At 33.6% G+C, this 16,703-nt stretch overlaps 1 pseudogene; it reads left to right on the forward strand.

The window, feature by feature from the left end:
* Positions 1–418: 418 nt before the first annotated feature.
* Positions 419–16,393, forward strand: LOC139855317 (malonyl-coenzyme A:anthocyanin 3-O-glucoside-6''-O-malonyltransferase-like; annotated as a pseudogene).
* The last annotated feature ends 310 nt before the right edge of the window (positions 16,394–16,703 follow it).

Below are 16,703 nucleotides of genomic sequence, written 5' to 3' on the forward strand. Positions count from 1 at the left end.
GTCTGGATATTACAAAATCAATTTTTTCAAGTAGAGGTTCAAATGAAAGAAGAAGAAGAAGAAGAAAAAAAGCCCTAATTCAAGGGGATGAAGATGGGTGTGCTGTTGGGGGTTGTTAAAAGGTTACAAGAAATATTGAGAAAAGAAAGAAGGAGAAGTGAGAAGATAAATAAAAAAAATGGGAGGGCAGATGTGGAATCCTCACGCTGAACCAAATGGTATATCATTCAGATGGGGTGGTGGCGCTGACCGATTCACAGGATTTGGTTCCATTCAGAGGTGATACTTATTGCAAAACAAACACTCTGAATGCTTAAGGATTCAGTGTTCAGCACTGAACTGCACCATTCAGGAGCAAACAAACAGACCCTAACTCAATTCAAACCAACGTCACCACTAGATATTTTGAAATTGAAAAATGTCAAACGTTCTTGACAACTGCCGAGTATCTCCGCCGCCTGCCACTGTGGGAAAGCGGTACTTACCGCTTACATTCTTTGACGCGGTATGGCTACTCTTTTTCCCGATCAATCAACTTTTCTTCTACGAGTTCCCACACTCTTATTCACATTTTTTTAGAACATATTGTACCCAACCTTAAACATTCACTATCCATCACCCTTCAACACTTTTTCCCATTTGCTGGCAACTTGATTATGTTCCCTAATCCAAATAATTCAAGTGATTTTAAAAAGTCTGAAATTCGTTCTGTGGAAGGTGATTTTGTTGCGGTTACTTTCGCCAAATCTAGTCTTGATTTCGACCATCTTATTTGAAATCATCCTCGTTCGTGTGACATGTTTTATCCCCATGTACCAGCATTAGGACGTGCAAAAAAAGTATCAAATTATGTCGCAGTACCTCTGTTTTCCGTACAAGTGACTTGTTTTCCTAACAAAGGGTTATCAATCGGACTCACGAATCATCACACACTATGTGACAACCCGTAAATTTCCGGCAAAATTTAAACAAAAATCTTTATATGATTTCATTTAACCTCGACTAATTCTGACGATTCACGAAAAATTATTTGTAAATAATTACGCATTAATTTGATATATTAATATTATTATTATTAATATCCTTTTTAAACAAGATATCAATAATTAATATCTTTATTATCAGTATTGTTATTATGAATTAAAAAAAATATTGAAAAATATTCTTGGAAAAGTAGTAAATCAATTTGTTTATTTTAAAAAAAATATATAAAAAAATCCTTAAAATAAATGATTTTTTTAATAAAATAAATAAATAAATAAATAAATTACTTTTTAATTAAAAATTATAATGGAAAACTACTTTTTTTATTTTATTTTGGGCATTATCTCATGACCTAACATTTCATACTTTTAAATTTTAAAATCCCATTAAAAATTAAAATATTTCTTTTTCTTTTAATTATTTTATTCTTTTTACCTAATTTTTTCAAGTATAAATACCCCTCATTTCTTATTCAAACTCACACCAAAATTTCTCTCATTCTCTCTTTGAAGAATTACTACTAGTAAGTATTCTTTTCTTACTTTTTACTTTTTACTTTTTTACTATTTACTTCGGTTTATTATTTTTTTACCGAAATATGTAAATAATGTTATAAATTATATGCAATTAAAATTAAAATAAATAACATGTTATAATTAGTAATATATGTTACTAAAAATTATAAAAGTATTTTTATGAATTAATATATAGGAGTTATAATTAAAATTGAATTAATGAATATATATGTATATACGCACCTAACGTGAAGGTTATAATTAAAGATAGCGTACAAAGACTACAAACATCACTGCTACTTGTGGCCTAGGGTGATCCTTGTTACCATTATGGGACGCTTGTGGATCTCGAATGCTAAGACTTAGATTCTGGTCAAGAGATCCTGGGCCGCTCGGTAACAATAGATCATTCGAGTGACTTGCATGTTAGCGACGAAGTTTGGGCGAGATTGTACAACATCTTTGTTAAGAATTATAACCCGAACATTCTTAAACTAGAAGCTTACTATAAGTGGTAGTTTTTCATAAATAGTAGGTTTCCAAAAATAGAAACTTTTGAGAAATAGGAACTTTTCTCGAAAACCGTCACTGTCAATATAGTTGCTATATTAATAAACATACTTTATGTCAAGTTAGACATTAACTAATCAAACGTTATACCTCAAGGTTGATATCCAGATCACTTACTTGCTTTACTTTCCTTCTTGCGTGGAATACTTTAACTGCTATTTAATGTGAGTTCATCTGCTCCCTTTTTATATATTTTTGGGCTGAGAATACATGCGCAACTTTTATAACTGTTTTACACGTATCAACTATTAAACTGTGATATGTTGGGCTTTGACCAGCAAGTCCCCAACCGACTAGTATAAACGATAACTTGTACGGGGCAAACTTGAAAGTCTAGTCTAAATATCAGTACCAACTACTAAACTGTGATATGTTGGGCTATGACCAGCAAGTCCCTAACCGACAAGTATAAACGATAACTTGTATGGGGTAAACTTGAAAGTCTAGTCTAAATATCAGTACCAACTGTTAAACTATGCTATACCCGGCTATGTCCGACTAAGTCCCTACAGTGATATTTTTAATTACTGCGGCATTCTTAATTATTGGGGATAGGCCTATCGGGAGTAACGTCCCAGATACATTTGACTAAGTCTTTGTATTACTTGATAATGAAATTAAACGACAAGGACAGGACAACTTGTCACGGGGCAAACAACGTTTAGTCTAAATATCACGCACTGGCATAACTTTTTGATCCTGCGGGAGATCAACTTGACTGGATCTGAGTGATCTACTTATGAAAACAAATCTTGTGGTCTAACACTATTACTGAAATCATTATTTATGACAAACCTATGAACTCACTCAACCTCGTGTTGACTTTTTAAGCATGTTTATTCTCAGGTACTTAAATATTGCTTCCGCTGTATATCTACTGCTTTGATGATGATTGCTTGCTATGCTTGGAGTCTTCATTACATATCATATCAATTAAAGACATATTTATATTTCGCTGCAAAACTCAACAAAACGTCTCATGTAGAGTCGTTCTCGTTTATACACCTGTGATTTGATATAATTAGTCACAATAACCCAGACCCTATTTGGGGGTGTGACAGATTGGTATCAGAGCAGGTTAGTTGTAGAGAACCAGGATTGCATTTTATGTGTGCCTTATACAATTAGGTACCTTAGCAATGTAGGACTACAATATTCCTTGACCGTAGTGCCTTTAATTGTTGCCTTTAACTGTTAAATGCTACACTAGACTCTAGAAACTTTACTTATCTTAGAATGCCGATTCAATCTAAGAACTCTTCTCACTTTCCTAAGTACTATCCAATTCCGCCACCACATTTAAATGTGCACGTCATACTGCCATTATTGCATACGTGGAGTATATCTTATCATATCTTATCATGTCTATCTCAATAGACTTTGTCTAAAACTTTTCTTAAATTTCCTCCGTAAATCACGGAAATCTTTTGCTATATATACGTATTCAAGGAGACGAATATATCATTCAATATTTGACACCCATTTCATATCAAACCCTATTCCAAACACATAAAATGGATTTCTCACCTGATTCCTCAAGTTCCTCTAGCTCCGAAGGTAGTGTGACGGGAACACACCCACCGATCAATTACCGTGATTTCTTCAGAAAATGGGAATGGGTTCGCGAAATACTCACCCTATGGAGAAATGAAGAAGGTACTCCTTATCACGAGCCAAACTTACCACCAAACGCCGGAGTACTCGATCCGCTTACCGGCGAACCTGTTCGTAATACCGTTTTCACTCTTTTCGCAAGGATTTTCCGCCTCGAAGGTCGACTCGATGTAGCCCAAGACAGTATTCGTCCTCTACTCCCGAATTCTAACCAGATAGGGTTATTAGAAGAAGTTAGAAGACTTCGAACTAAATATCAAGAATTGACAAACCTTACGGAGGAATGGATAGAACAAATCCATAGACTTGAGCGTAAAGTAGAAACCCTGAAGGAAACAGTGCACGATTTGGAAGCTAGGATCACATCTACTACCCAAGTACCACAAGCAACACCAGCAACATAACCAGTACAACTAGTACCATCAGTACCACCAACATCACCAACACCGCAAGCATTGTAAGCACCATCAGCATCACCACCAACAGCATCAGCTTCATCAACAACAACATCCGCATCTCACTCAGTACCTCAAGCATCAACATCATACGTAAATAGATACCAAGGAATATTAGTAATAATGAGTTAAGATGTATTGACTCATTCTCCCTGAAGAATTATACATGTATATTTTATATATATATATATATATATATATATATATATATATATATATATATATATATATATATATATATATATATATATATATCTTTTCGTACCAAGCTATTACGTGTGAATCTTAACTAGTATGTACTACTTGGTTAATTCATATCACTAATATGCTATGATGAACATCCTTTGTTAATAACTTAGCAATCGTTAATCACTGCTTCAACACCACAAACTCCATTTCATAATATTTCTGCTGTCACGGAAATGTTAATTTTGAAAATATTTTAACGGGTAGGTAATACCCAAGAAATATTTAGACTTCACATTAATATGTTACATTGTACATTCTTCCATTCTGATACAACAATCATTAACTATACTACTTACATTCACAAGATATATGTATCCGTTCACTAAAGAACAACCATCTTCATACAAATTCAACTACCTATTCTGATTTTGACGTATCAGAATCCAAGTAAAACTTTAGCAGGTGTTATCTTCCTAAAGATCACTACATTCCTGAATTATATTTATTCGTATTTTGCGCTGAATTATCACATCAAACCACAGAAATTATCATTCATTACTTTTAAAATCAACAACGTCTATTCATCAACCATTAGATCCGTTGACGATTACAATCAGCGTTTAATCATCTAAAAATGAAATTTCTTGAAACCATCTCGGATTGATAATCAATGATTCAGATTCGTTAACCTTGAGAATGCTGACGAAGCAGCAAAAGCTATAGATGGTCTTAATGGCCAAAAGTGTGACGATAAAGAATGACGCCTTGAAAAAGCTCAGATTTGGAACTGGAAAACGGATTGAGCAAACTATGAAGGAGGCTGTGGATAAATCACAAGGACTAAACCTGTAATCAAAGAATCTAGATAATTCGATTTCTGAAAGAAATCACAGAAGGTCTTCTTACTTATCTTAAATCCTTACAGAAAAATTTTCCTCATTATCCTTCGATATTAGAAATTCTAAGATATCATCGTATCCTTTGTTATAAATATCCTCTATATTTCTGAAGATATTTTCATAACGATTCTTGTCCGCAATTAATTATCTCTTTACAATATCTTTATTACATCATAAAGGAAACTGTATTAATTTCTATATTCTGTGAAATTCATGTTTAAATTATAAATGTTTTGAAGAAGTGTTGAGAATTGAAGCATGAGTTAGTATAATATAATGACGTCAGGCCAACGTGATTATATTACAGTAAGTCATGCTAAATTTTTAATGGAAGATGATGATTCATAGACTTTATAATCATCATTTGCCATGTTACACGACTCTTACATTCTACTTAATCTCTGAACATATCAAGAACATATATTCTTGATAGTTCTATCCTCAGTAATTCTGGTAATTTACCAAATCAAATCATGATATTACGTTCCGTTCTACTTAGAACATTAGGTTCATTTGAAACTTCATACCTACGAATTCTGGACCGTTACTTGCTTTACAAAAGCATGAAGCTTCGACATATAAGGGAAAATATAAAGCCTGATAACAACACTGAAATTACAAACCGTGTATATCAATGCGTATAGCAATATAAAGACACGGGAGAACTAAAAATACGATAAATCCTAGAGCATAATAGAAGTAAACACACTCCTCTGGTGGGAGTTGGAAAAGAAGGAAGATTGTGGCGATAACCAATATAAGGTCAAGAACAAGAACTGGATTGAGCATATTAAGAAATCTTTTGGAAGTATGAATTGAGGAAGAAAGTGTAAAAGTGGTGAAGATAATGAAACGGAAGAAGCTAATTTATAGCGAAATTCTAGACACAGCAATCGAGACAATTCACCGCATTTAATTAAAGAAAATCCTAATTTTCTTAATTACCGGAGAATCGAATCTTATAAAGATTATGAAGATTTCTTTAAATCCTTTGAATTCCGAAAATCAACTTTAACCATATCAAAAGTTAAGGTGAACATTTAATTTCCTCATTTCACTCTTTTGTGATAGTTTCATTTATACTCTTTCTATAATCGAATCGTTTTATCCATATTATTTAATGTCGATAAAACTCTATTTTTCAACTCATATTCATCATTCTTGTTGTAAAGAATGACGATCTCTATCAAATTTCATGATTATGATTTTCATGAAATCCTCTCTATTTTGTCTACCCTAATATTGTGGCATAAACGTTCAAGGTTTAAATAAACTCACTATTATTCATCACACATTTCATGTATATTGAAATGCTTGTATAACGTCATCATCTCTTTCTGAGGAAAACCTAATCAATGACACTCTTGTTAAATCCTTTAGATAACCTCCGCATTAATAATAAAATACACTTCGTAGAATTTATGGATCGTAAGATTTAAACGCTAGAAACAAAACAATATCCTATTAGTTGGAATTCACGAAAGGCCCCGAGCATACCTGGGAACGTGAAGACCAAATAAAACGAAAATATCCTCACCTGTTTACAAACAACGCCGACTGATGGCAATAACTAAATTTCGGGACGAAATTTCTATTAATAGGGGGATACTGTGACAACCCGTAAAATTTCGGCAAAATTTAAACAAAAATCTTTATATGATTTCATTTAACCACGACTAATTCCGACGATTCACGAAAAATTATTTGTAAATAATTACGCATTAATTTGATATATTAATATTATTATTATTAATATCCTTTTTAAACAAGATATCAATAATTAATATCTTTATTATCAGTATTGTTATTATGAATTAAAAAAAATATTGAAAAATATTCTTGAAAAAGTAGTAAATTAATTTGTTTATTTAAAAAAAAATATATAAAAAAATCCTTAAAATAAATGATTTTTTTAATAAAGTAAATAAATAAATTACTTTTTAATTAAAAATTATAATGGAAAACTACTTTTTTTATTTTATTTTGGGCATTATCCCATGACCTAACATTTCATACTTTTAAATTTTAAAATCCCATTAAAAATTAAAATATTTCTTTTTCTTTTAATTATTTTATTCTTTTTACCTAATTTTTTCAAGTATAAATACCCCTCATTTATCATTCAAACTCACACCAAAATTTCTCTCATTCTCTCTTTGAAGAATTACTACTAGTAAGTATTCTTTTGTTACTTTTTACTTTTTACTTTTTTACTTTTTACTATTTACTTCGGTTTATTATTTTTTTACCGAAACATGTAAATAATGTTATAAATTATATGCAATTAAAATTAAAATAAATAACATGTTATAATTAGTAATATATGTTACTAAAAATTATAAAAGTATTTTTATGAATTAATATATAGGAGTTATATCTAAAATTGAATTAATGAATATATATGTATATACGCACCTAACGTGAAGGTTATAATTAAAGATAGCGTACAAAGACTACAAACATCACTGCTACTTGTGGCCTAGGGTGATCCTTGTTACCATTATGGGACGCTTGTGGATCTCGAATGCTAAGACTTAGATTCTGGTCAAGAGATCCTAGGCCGCTCGGTAACAATAGATCATTCGAGTGACTTGCATGTTAGCGACGAAGTTTGGGCGAGATTGTACAACATCTTTGTTAAGAATTATAACCCGAACATTCTTAAACTAGAAGCTTACTATAAGTGGAAGTTTTTCATAAATAGTAGGTTTCCAAAAATAGAAACTTTTGAGAAATAGGAACTTTTCTCGAAAACCGTCACTGTCAATATAGTTGCTATATTAATAAACATACTTTATGTCAAGTTAGACATTAACTAATCAAACGTTATACCTCAAGGTTGATATCCAGATCACTTACTTGCTTTACTTTCCTTCTTGCGTGGAATACTTCAACTGCTATTTAATGTGAGTTCATCTGCTCCCTTTTTATATATTTTTAGGCTGAGAATACATGCGCAACTTTTATAACTGTTTTACACGTATCAACTATTAAACTGTGATATGTTGGGCTTTGACCAGCAAGTCCCCAATCGACAAGTATAAACGATAACTTGTACGGGGCAAACTTGAAAGTCTAGTCTAAATATCAGTACCAACTACTAAACTGTGATATGTTGGGCTATGACCAGCAAGTCCCCAACCGACAAGTATAAACGATAACTTGTATGGGGTAAACTTGAAAGTCTAGTCTAAATATCAGTACCAACTGTTAAACTATGCTATACCCGGCTATGTCCGACTAAGTCCCTACAGTGATATTTTTAATTGCTGCGGCATTCTTAATTATTGGGGATAGGCCTATCGGGAGTAACGTCCCAGATACATTTGACTAAGTCTTTGTATTACTTGATAATGAAATTAAACGACAAGGACAGAACAACTTGTCACGGGGCAAACAACGTTTAGTCTAAATATCACGCACTGGCATAACTTTTTGATCCTGCGGGAGATCAACTTGACTGGATCTGAGTGATCTACTTATGAAAACAAATCTTGTGGTCTAACACTATTACTGAAATCATTATTTATGACAAACCTATGAACTCACTCAACCTCGTGTTGACTTTTTAAGCATGTTTATTCTCAGGTACTTAAATATTGCTTCCGCTGTATATCTACTGCTTTGATGATGATTGCTTGCTATGCTTGGAGTCTTCATTACATATCATATCAATTAAAGACATATTTATATTCCGCTGCAAAACTCAACAAAACGTCTCATGTAGAGTCGTTCTCGTTTATACACCTGTGATTTGATATAATTAGTCACAATTACCCAGACCCTATTTGGGGGTGTGACACACTACAGGAAAAAAGCTCTTCCCGGACGACACCTAGGGACGATTTATCGTCCCAGAAGGTATCCCCGGACGACACATCGTCCGGAATACGTCGTCCAGAAAGGTTCGTCCCTGAATGTTTTCCCGGACGGCATTTTTTTTCCCCGGAATGTAGGGCCCACATTGACTTTCAACGCTTGCCTTCGTGGACGCTTTTTCCGGACGACTCCTGGGGACGACATATCGTCCCAAAATAAATAATATTAAAATAATACTAATTATTTATTATTAATTATTTATTAATAACAGAAAAAGGAAAAAAACCCGGACGACTTTCCTGAACGACTAGTCGTCCGGAAAGCCCCCTGCTGTTTCCAGACCAATTCGTTTCTGCTGTTTCCAGCCATATTCGAAACGGCACATTTCAAACCTGCTTCAAACACACCATAAATAAGATTATACTTTCACAAAATACCACAATAACATTAAAAAAAATATCCAAACGAAACTACAATTATCCATACATTTTAAAATCCGGAAAAACTACAATATCGTTTACAAATCAACGAAACTTAACACAATTGTCTTCAAACACCCAACAAAAGCATACTTGTCTTCAAACACACCAAACAAATTACAAACCGGCAAATGGATCGTCAAACAAATCATCATCATTGTTACGGCTTGGGCGCGGAGTATTGGAATTGGAAGTACCGGTAGGATACCCAAAATTTGGTTGAATATCGGGAGGGACTTGAAGATTATTAAAACGAAAGATTTGTTCAATTTGACTTGCCGTGTAGTATGGTTCCATTGGTGGTTGGTGGCTCCGACTGGTAGAAGATGAAGATGCGGAATTACTAGCCGACTTTGGTAACTTTGGCCCCACTCCGCGTTGGTGTCCGGTTCGCTCACCCAAAACTTCATCCATGATATCGGTCTCGTCTCTTCCCGGTTGTTCATTTAGCAATTGCTTCATTTTTTTCTACAAGGTTAAACAAATATTAATTATATATATATATATATATATATATATATATATATACCATTTGACTTATATTTATATTAATATGTAGTACACCAAAATCTATGAAAATTTATTACTTACGTAATCCTGTTTTGGTTTGAAAGCGTTAGTCCACATGGTTCCGTCCTTGGGTTTGTGCAAGAGCTTGTAATTTTTGATAGGACCGAAAGGTTGCGGACTGTGCTTTACCTTATTATCGTTCTACAAACACACAAAAAATAACTTAAATGTATATAAATCAAATAACATATTTTCTAACATTTTATCATTTATGTAAAACATTAAAAACAAGGAGGTTTAAGTAATTTACCAAATGTTTAACTATCGATTTGCTTCCATGCAAACTGTGGTATTGGACACAAGACCGGTTTTTTGCATTTTGCTCACAACGCTTTTGGTATTCTTCGTTAAACATTAAGTCAACAAAAGGATTCCAGAGTTCGGCTTCAACGTCCGGTGGTGGGTGGGAACGAATAAAATTCATATCATTAGGAAATTCGTTTACAAGGTCTTTGTAATAACCTTGTTGTTCACTTTTTCCGTTTTTCCATCTATCCCCCGCTATCTTGTTAATAGCAGCTCGGACTTGTGGTTCTCTCTCCGATTGTAGCCAAGTTTCAATTTTAAAGAAATTCTATGAAAAAAAATAATAGATATATTAGAAGATTGTATATAAGAAACGCATATACATACATATATATACATATATACATATATACATATATATACACGTATATATATACACGTATATATATACACGTATATATATATACATGTATATATATAAGTGTATATATGTATATATATACATGTGTATATATATATATATATATATATATATATATATACGTGTATATATGTATGTATATCAATCCAAACTAATTCTTTTAAAGAACCTGGCACATCCGCCCAACACGCGTAATGTTTCGGGAACTTTGGGGACCTAACAACACTAGCTATCAAATTAACAAACATTGCACTATTGGGGCCTATCGGATTAACGGTTCTCCACGTAAAATCAAAGTCAATGTCGAGTCGTCCGTGAGCATCTCTCAATTTCCGTAAACCTATGTTTCTTGTTTTTCCCCGTTTACCCTTGCATTAGGTTGGGGATCGTCATCTTAGCCACCGGCCCCAGCACCCAGCATTAGGAAAATGAGAGCAAATAAATTAACCTTCCAAAGAGACAAAACACACAGAAAGCTAGTAAATTAGTTATACGCATCCACATCCTAAAAGAGACAAAACACATCCTAATGCATCCACATCCTAAAAGAGACAAAACACACAGAAAGCAGTCCCAAAAAGGGGACCTTCCAAAGTTAATTTGTAATAAATTAACCTTGGATGGGTATTCTATAGGATTGATTAATTTCGAACCTAAGGTACAACTATTCCGAAATTAACCACTAAACCTAACAATGTTCATAAAACAATAAGCATAAACATAAACATAAATATAAACATAAACAATAACATTTACACTTATACTTATACTTGTACAAACTAAACATACAACTTTCATCATCAAACCTATCAATTTACTAACTATATAAATACTTAATTTTCTAATTAAAAAAATACATAACTAAACATAATCAACATGAATACTTAATTTTCTAAATAAAAAATTACATAACTAAACATAATCAACATGCATAACTAAACATAACTTAATTTTCAGTTTATATTAATTAAAAAAATATTAATTTTCAACCTATATAACATACATAACCAACATACATAAGCAAAATTCGGATTTAATTAATAGCAATTACTCAAAGCATGTTTTTCTTGAGCATAAACATAATCACACTCAACAATCTTCAAAACATAAACACAAATTTCGGATTTAATAGCAATAACTCAAATTGGTTCATACAATTTCGGATTTAACTAAAATAAGCAAAAAAAAAAATTGGATTTAACAAAAATAATGAAGAACATACCTTTGTTAGTGTTATTAGAGTTGGATTTGGTTCAAAATACCTTTGGGAGTGTTTTTTTTTTTTTTTTGGTAAATGCCGATACAGATGCTCCTGGTTCAGCTTTTTGGCCAAAATTTTCTCGGACGACCCTTTCCGGACGACTTGTCGTCGGGAAAGGTGGACTGGAGGGAAACGAAAAGTGCAACGCCTTTTTTTTGGTGAAATTTTTAAATAATTAATTAATTTCAATCAAAATTATTAATTACTTAAGTATTTATTATTTATTTGGTGAAATTATTTATTAATAAAATCTATATAATTAAATAAGTATTTAATCAAAAATTACTTCTAAATAATTTTTAGGTACTTAAATATTATTTTTACTTACTTTTAAATTATAAAATTACTTTTAATTAATTAAAAAATTACTTTTAATTAATTAAAAATTATTTTTATTTAATTAAAATTTAATTTTAATCACTTAAATAATTTTTTATTTACTTATAAATTATATAAATTAAACCCTAATTAAAACCTAATTATCATCATCGTCGTCATCATCATCGTCATCATCATCGTCATCATCGTCATCGTCATCATCGTCATCATCATCATCGTCATCATCATCATCGTAAGGGTTTAGGGTTTAGGGTTTAGGGTTTAGGTTTTAGGGTTTAAATTACCATCCGCATCACATGTGACGTCAAATCTTTGGCGGGAAACATTTGGTGGGAAATTTTTGGCTGGAAAACAGATGATGGCTTTTTGTGCGGGAAAATTCTTCTATATAACTACCCCACCAATCACGACACTAGATGACTGCAACAATATGGCTGATAATTACCATTATGGTCCAGTGGAAACTTTACCTGTGAAATTTTGTCGATCTTGTGGTTCAAAGATGGTTCTCAAAACTTGCTTGACTGATGAGTACCAGTACGGTCGACGATTTTATGGTTGTGGTGGTAGGTTCGGCACCTTGATGTCTACACTTTGTAGAATGCGACAAATTTGGATTGATCCGCTCTGGTCTGAGAGGGCGCTTGAGGTGATACCAGAATTGTTAAGGTCCAAAAAAGATCTAGAACGTTCACTCAAAACCGCAAAATGTCAAGCAAAAATGTTGAAACTGATGTTAATTTGTACTTTTGTAGCATTTGTGTCGTATTTCATTTTCAACTAGTATTTCAGTTTCTACTATTTCAATGCATCTTCATGGTTGATATTGACGCCAGCCTTCCATGCATCTTCTAGTATTTCGTTGTTATTGTGTTTAATATGTAGTTTCAAAAAATTGTAACCGTGATGTTGTTTTAATAAAAGTGACGTTAACAAAAAAATAGTGATTTATATTTGTAATAGTATGAAAAATTTTGGGCGGGAAACATTTGTGCGGGAATTCTTGGTGCAGCGGGAAACAACTTTCCTTTTTTTGGAGCCTCTTTTTCCAGTACAATAATTGGATCATATATTTCCGGACGACATTGGGTCGTCCGGGAAAACTTTGTGGATCTACTTAAAGAGTAGCCATACACACTCTTATCATCCATATCCACCCATTCAAGTCTCTCTATATCTATCTCTACAATCACACTATGAATCAACCAACAAATAATAGACCTATTAGTAAAGGTCGACAAGTCAGACTACAAGATTTTCCAGAGATCGATCGTGAATTCAGAAGAATGGGTTGGCTTCCTTTCCTTTTGCTTGATAAGTTTTTTTTTCCTGCTCTCGTGCATCAATTCTATTCCAACTTTGAATTCACTAATGAACAATTGGTGAGGTTTCAAATCTATGACAGGCAACACGAGTATACTCTTGAACAATTTGGTATGCTATTGGGCGTACCATTTGAAGGTAAAAATATCTATTTTCCCAGTGAAGACCTCGAAGCTCTTCCTCCGGATATTCCAAAATATGACATGGCCATACTTGTGTGTCGTACTGCGGTTCCATTCAGAGCCATAGAACGTTCAGGCATCCTTGACGAATACCTTCGTCCGGGAAATATTGCTATAAGAAATGCACTTATTAGGAGTAACATGTACCACCGCGAACCAAACGTCACTCGATTGTCAATGACCGAAGCATGTCTTCACTGGTGCATAACTCACAACATCCAAGTAAATATTGATCATTTGGTCGATTCCCGAATGAATCAACTTCGTTATGCAGAATCAAGGCCTCATCTTCCGTACGGAGCATTTTTGAACCGTCTATTTACTAGTATTGGTGCGGTTGAAGGTCTGGTGGGACGACGTCCGATAACCACGTTACCTATCGACCGGTCCTTCGTTTCTGAAACAACGGCAGCATCGAGCTCAGGTTCTGAAAGTTCGTCCACTAAATCGGATGCTCGTAGTCATCCTCGTCGTCGTTATTAGTGTGTTTCAATACCAGTAACTTTGTAGTCGTGTGCTTGAAGTGTGTTTAATTCAGTAAGTGTGTTTAAATTTAGTAAGTGTGTTTAATTTAAGTCGTGTGCTTGAAGGATATGTAGGACGACGTCTGATAACTAAGTGTGTGTTTATTCCAGTAAGTGTGTTTATTCCAGCAAGTGTGTTTAATTCAGTAAGTGTGTTTATTTCAGTAACTTTATATTATATTAATTTAATGTTTGTCGTTTGTTGTGTTTAATTCAAAAAAATTCGTTTGTCTACTTAAATATTGCTCTTTATATATAATAACCGATTTATCTACTTACAATCCGTTTTCATTCAAAACAAATGATAACAATATAACAATTTCATTCAACGGAACTAATACAACCGATACAAATACAAACGAGACACAAATACAAACGATACAAATACAAACGATACAGAAATACAAACAATACAAATCCACCCAAGTTAACTAACTAACTTAACGGAAAGTTAAAAAAGTGTTTTCGTCTTCCAAAACCAAATAAAGAGAAATGCGATCAGAACGCCAACTTAGGGTTTCTTTTATACCGTTCCACTGGTCGTCGGTACGGAGATATGTGGCGGACAATTCCGGAACACAGTCATCTTCATAAAACAAGACGTCCGTGTGTTCGAACGGAACATTTTCTTGCAAAAAGGTTAAAAGCTCATCTAAACCAACGTCGCGAACGTCAATATTTTTGAACGTAGCTTTTGAACCACGAGTATAATCGTAATCTTTCATTTCATTACGGAATTCACTTCCGTAATACACTTCGATTGAGACAATCATCGGCGAAAGGGTCACCATTTTGAGTTTGGAAGTGTGATAGTGCAGTTTAAGTATTGGATGTGTGTTAGATACGTGTTCATTATGTGTTGAGGATGAAGTATAAGTAGGCAAAATCGACTGTCGTCCCGAAAGGATTTCCAGACGACAAATCGTCCGGGAAAAAACCCCGCGAAAACTTTCTTTTTTTGGAGCCAATTTTTTACGGTACAATAATTGGACCCTATCTTTCCGGACGACATTGGGTCGTCCGGGAAAAGGAGGTCAAACATTCAGAAAAAAGCAAACTGAAAAAACAGAAAAATTTTGTCGTTTGTGGTTTTTTGCGGACGACTTTTGTCGTCCGGGAAACCCCTGTCCGCAAAAATCGTTTTTCTAGTAGTGACACGCTTTGTGATGCAAGTTCACTGTTTAATTTCCTCAAAGCGTGGACGTCGATTGCTAAACATGGTATCGAATTCTTAGCTAGTGAATCTTTGCCATTATATAATCGAGTTATTAAATATCCCAACTCTCTTGATGAAATATACATGAATCAAATATCAGCCTGCTCAACTTGTGGGTCCCACGGACAAAGTTCGTGCGACATTTGTGCTAACACAAGCACACACGAATCGGTTAAAGAATTTGTTAAGAACTAAAGTCCCAACACTTGATTACATATCGTCTTTTTTGGTGTCATGTGCTTATATATGGAGTTGTACAGCTAAATCACGAGCTCGTATTGGAGAACGCGAGGACGAAGATGATGTAGAACAATTTGTTTGTGCAATTGATTGGAAGTCTCGTTACGATCCACCGATTCCTCAAACTTATTTCGGTAATTGTGTAGGGCCATGTATTAGTCAAACTATAAAAAGCAGACTGTTAAGAGGCGAGAATGGCTTTTTGGTAGCTGCTGAAGTGCTTGGAAAGGCTTTAAGTGAGACGTTAAAAGATAAGGACCGAATGCATAAAGATGCTGAAACGTGGGGGAGAATATTAGAACCAGTGAGGAAAATTGGTGTGTCTGGAACACCGAAGATAAGGGTTTACGATGTGGATTTTGGATGGGGGAAGCCGAAAAAACATGAGACTCCATCTATTGATCATAATGGTTCGATATCAGTTAATTCTTGCAGAGACTCACCGTGTGATATTGACTTTGGTGTGTGTCTTCCCGCTAAACAAATGCATGCCTTTATTTCCATACACACAGATGAACTAAAGAGCACATTTAATGATAGCGAATAGTCGTGTTCATAAATTTATTTGATAGGTCTTGTTAATTACTAAGTACGTATAGTACGTGATCATAATTAATAAAATTAAGTTATCTTTTTAAATTTTTTTTTTTTTTTAAAGAATCAGTTGGATGTTCATACAAATTGTAGAAAACACATGCTGGGGTTACTTGAAAAAATTTGGAAATGAAAATGAAGTAAACAAGTTGGGAAGCTAGCCCGTTGCGCGTTGCTGCGGGCCGCTCTTTGTTTGCCGTAAAGTGTTGTGACATAATGTTTGTTCTATGTGGTTGGCCTCAACAATAACTTTGTTTGCAAGT

The sequence above is a fragment of the Rutidosis leptorrhynchoides genome, chromosome 6, assembly GCF_046630445.1.
Source record: "Rutidosis leptorrhynchoides isolate AG116_Rl617_1_P2 chromosome 6, CSIRO_AGI_Rlap_v1, whole genome shotgun sequence".
Classification (NCBI taxonomy): Eukaryota; Viridiplantae; Streptophyta; class Magnoliopsida; order Asterales; family Asteraceae; genus Rutidosis; species Rutidosis leptorrhynchoides.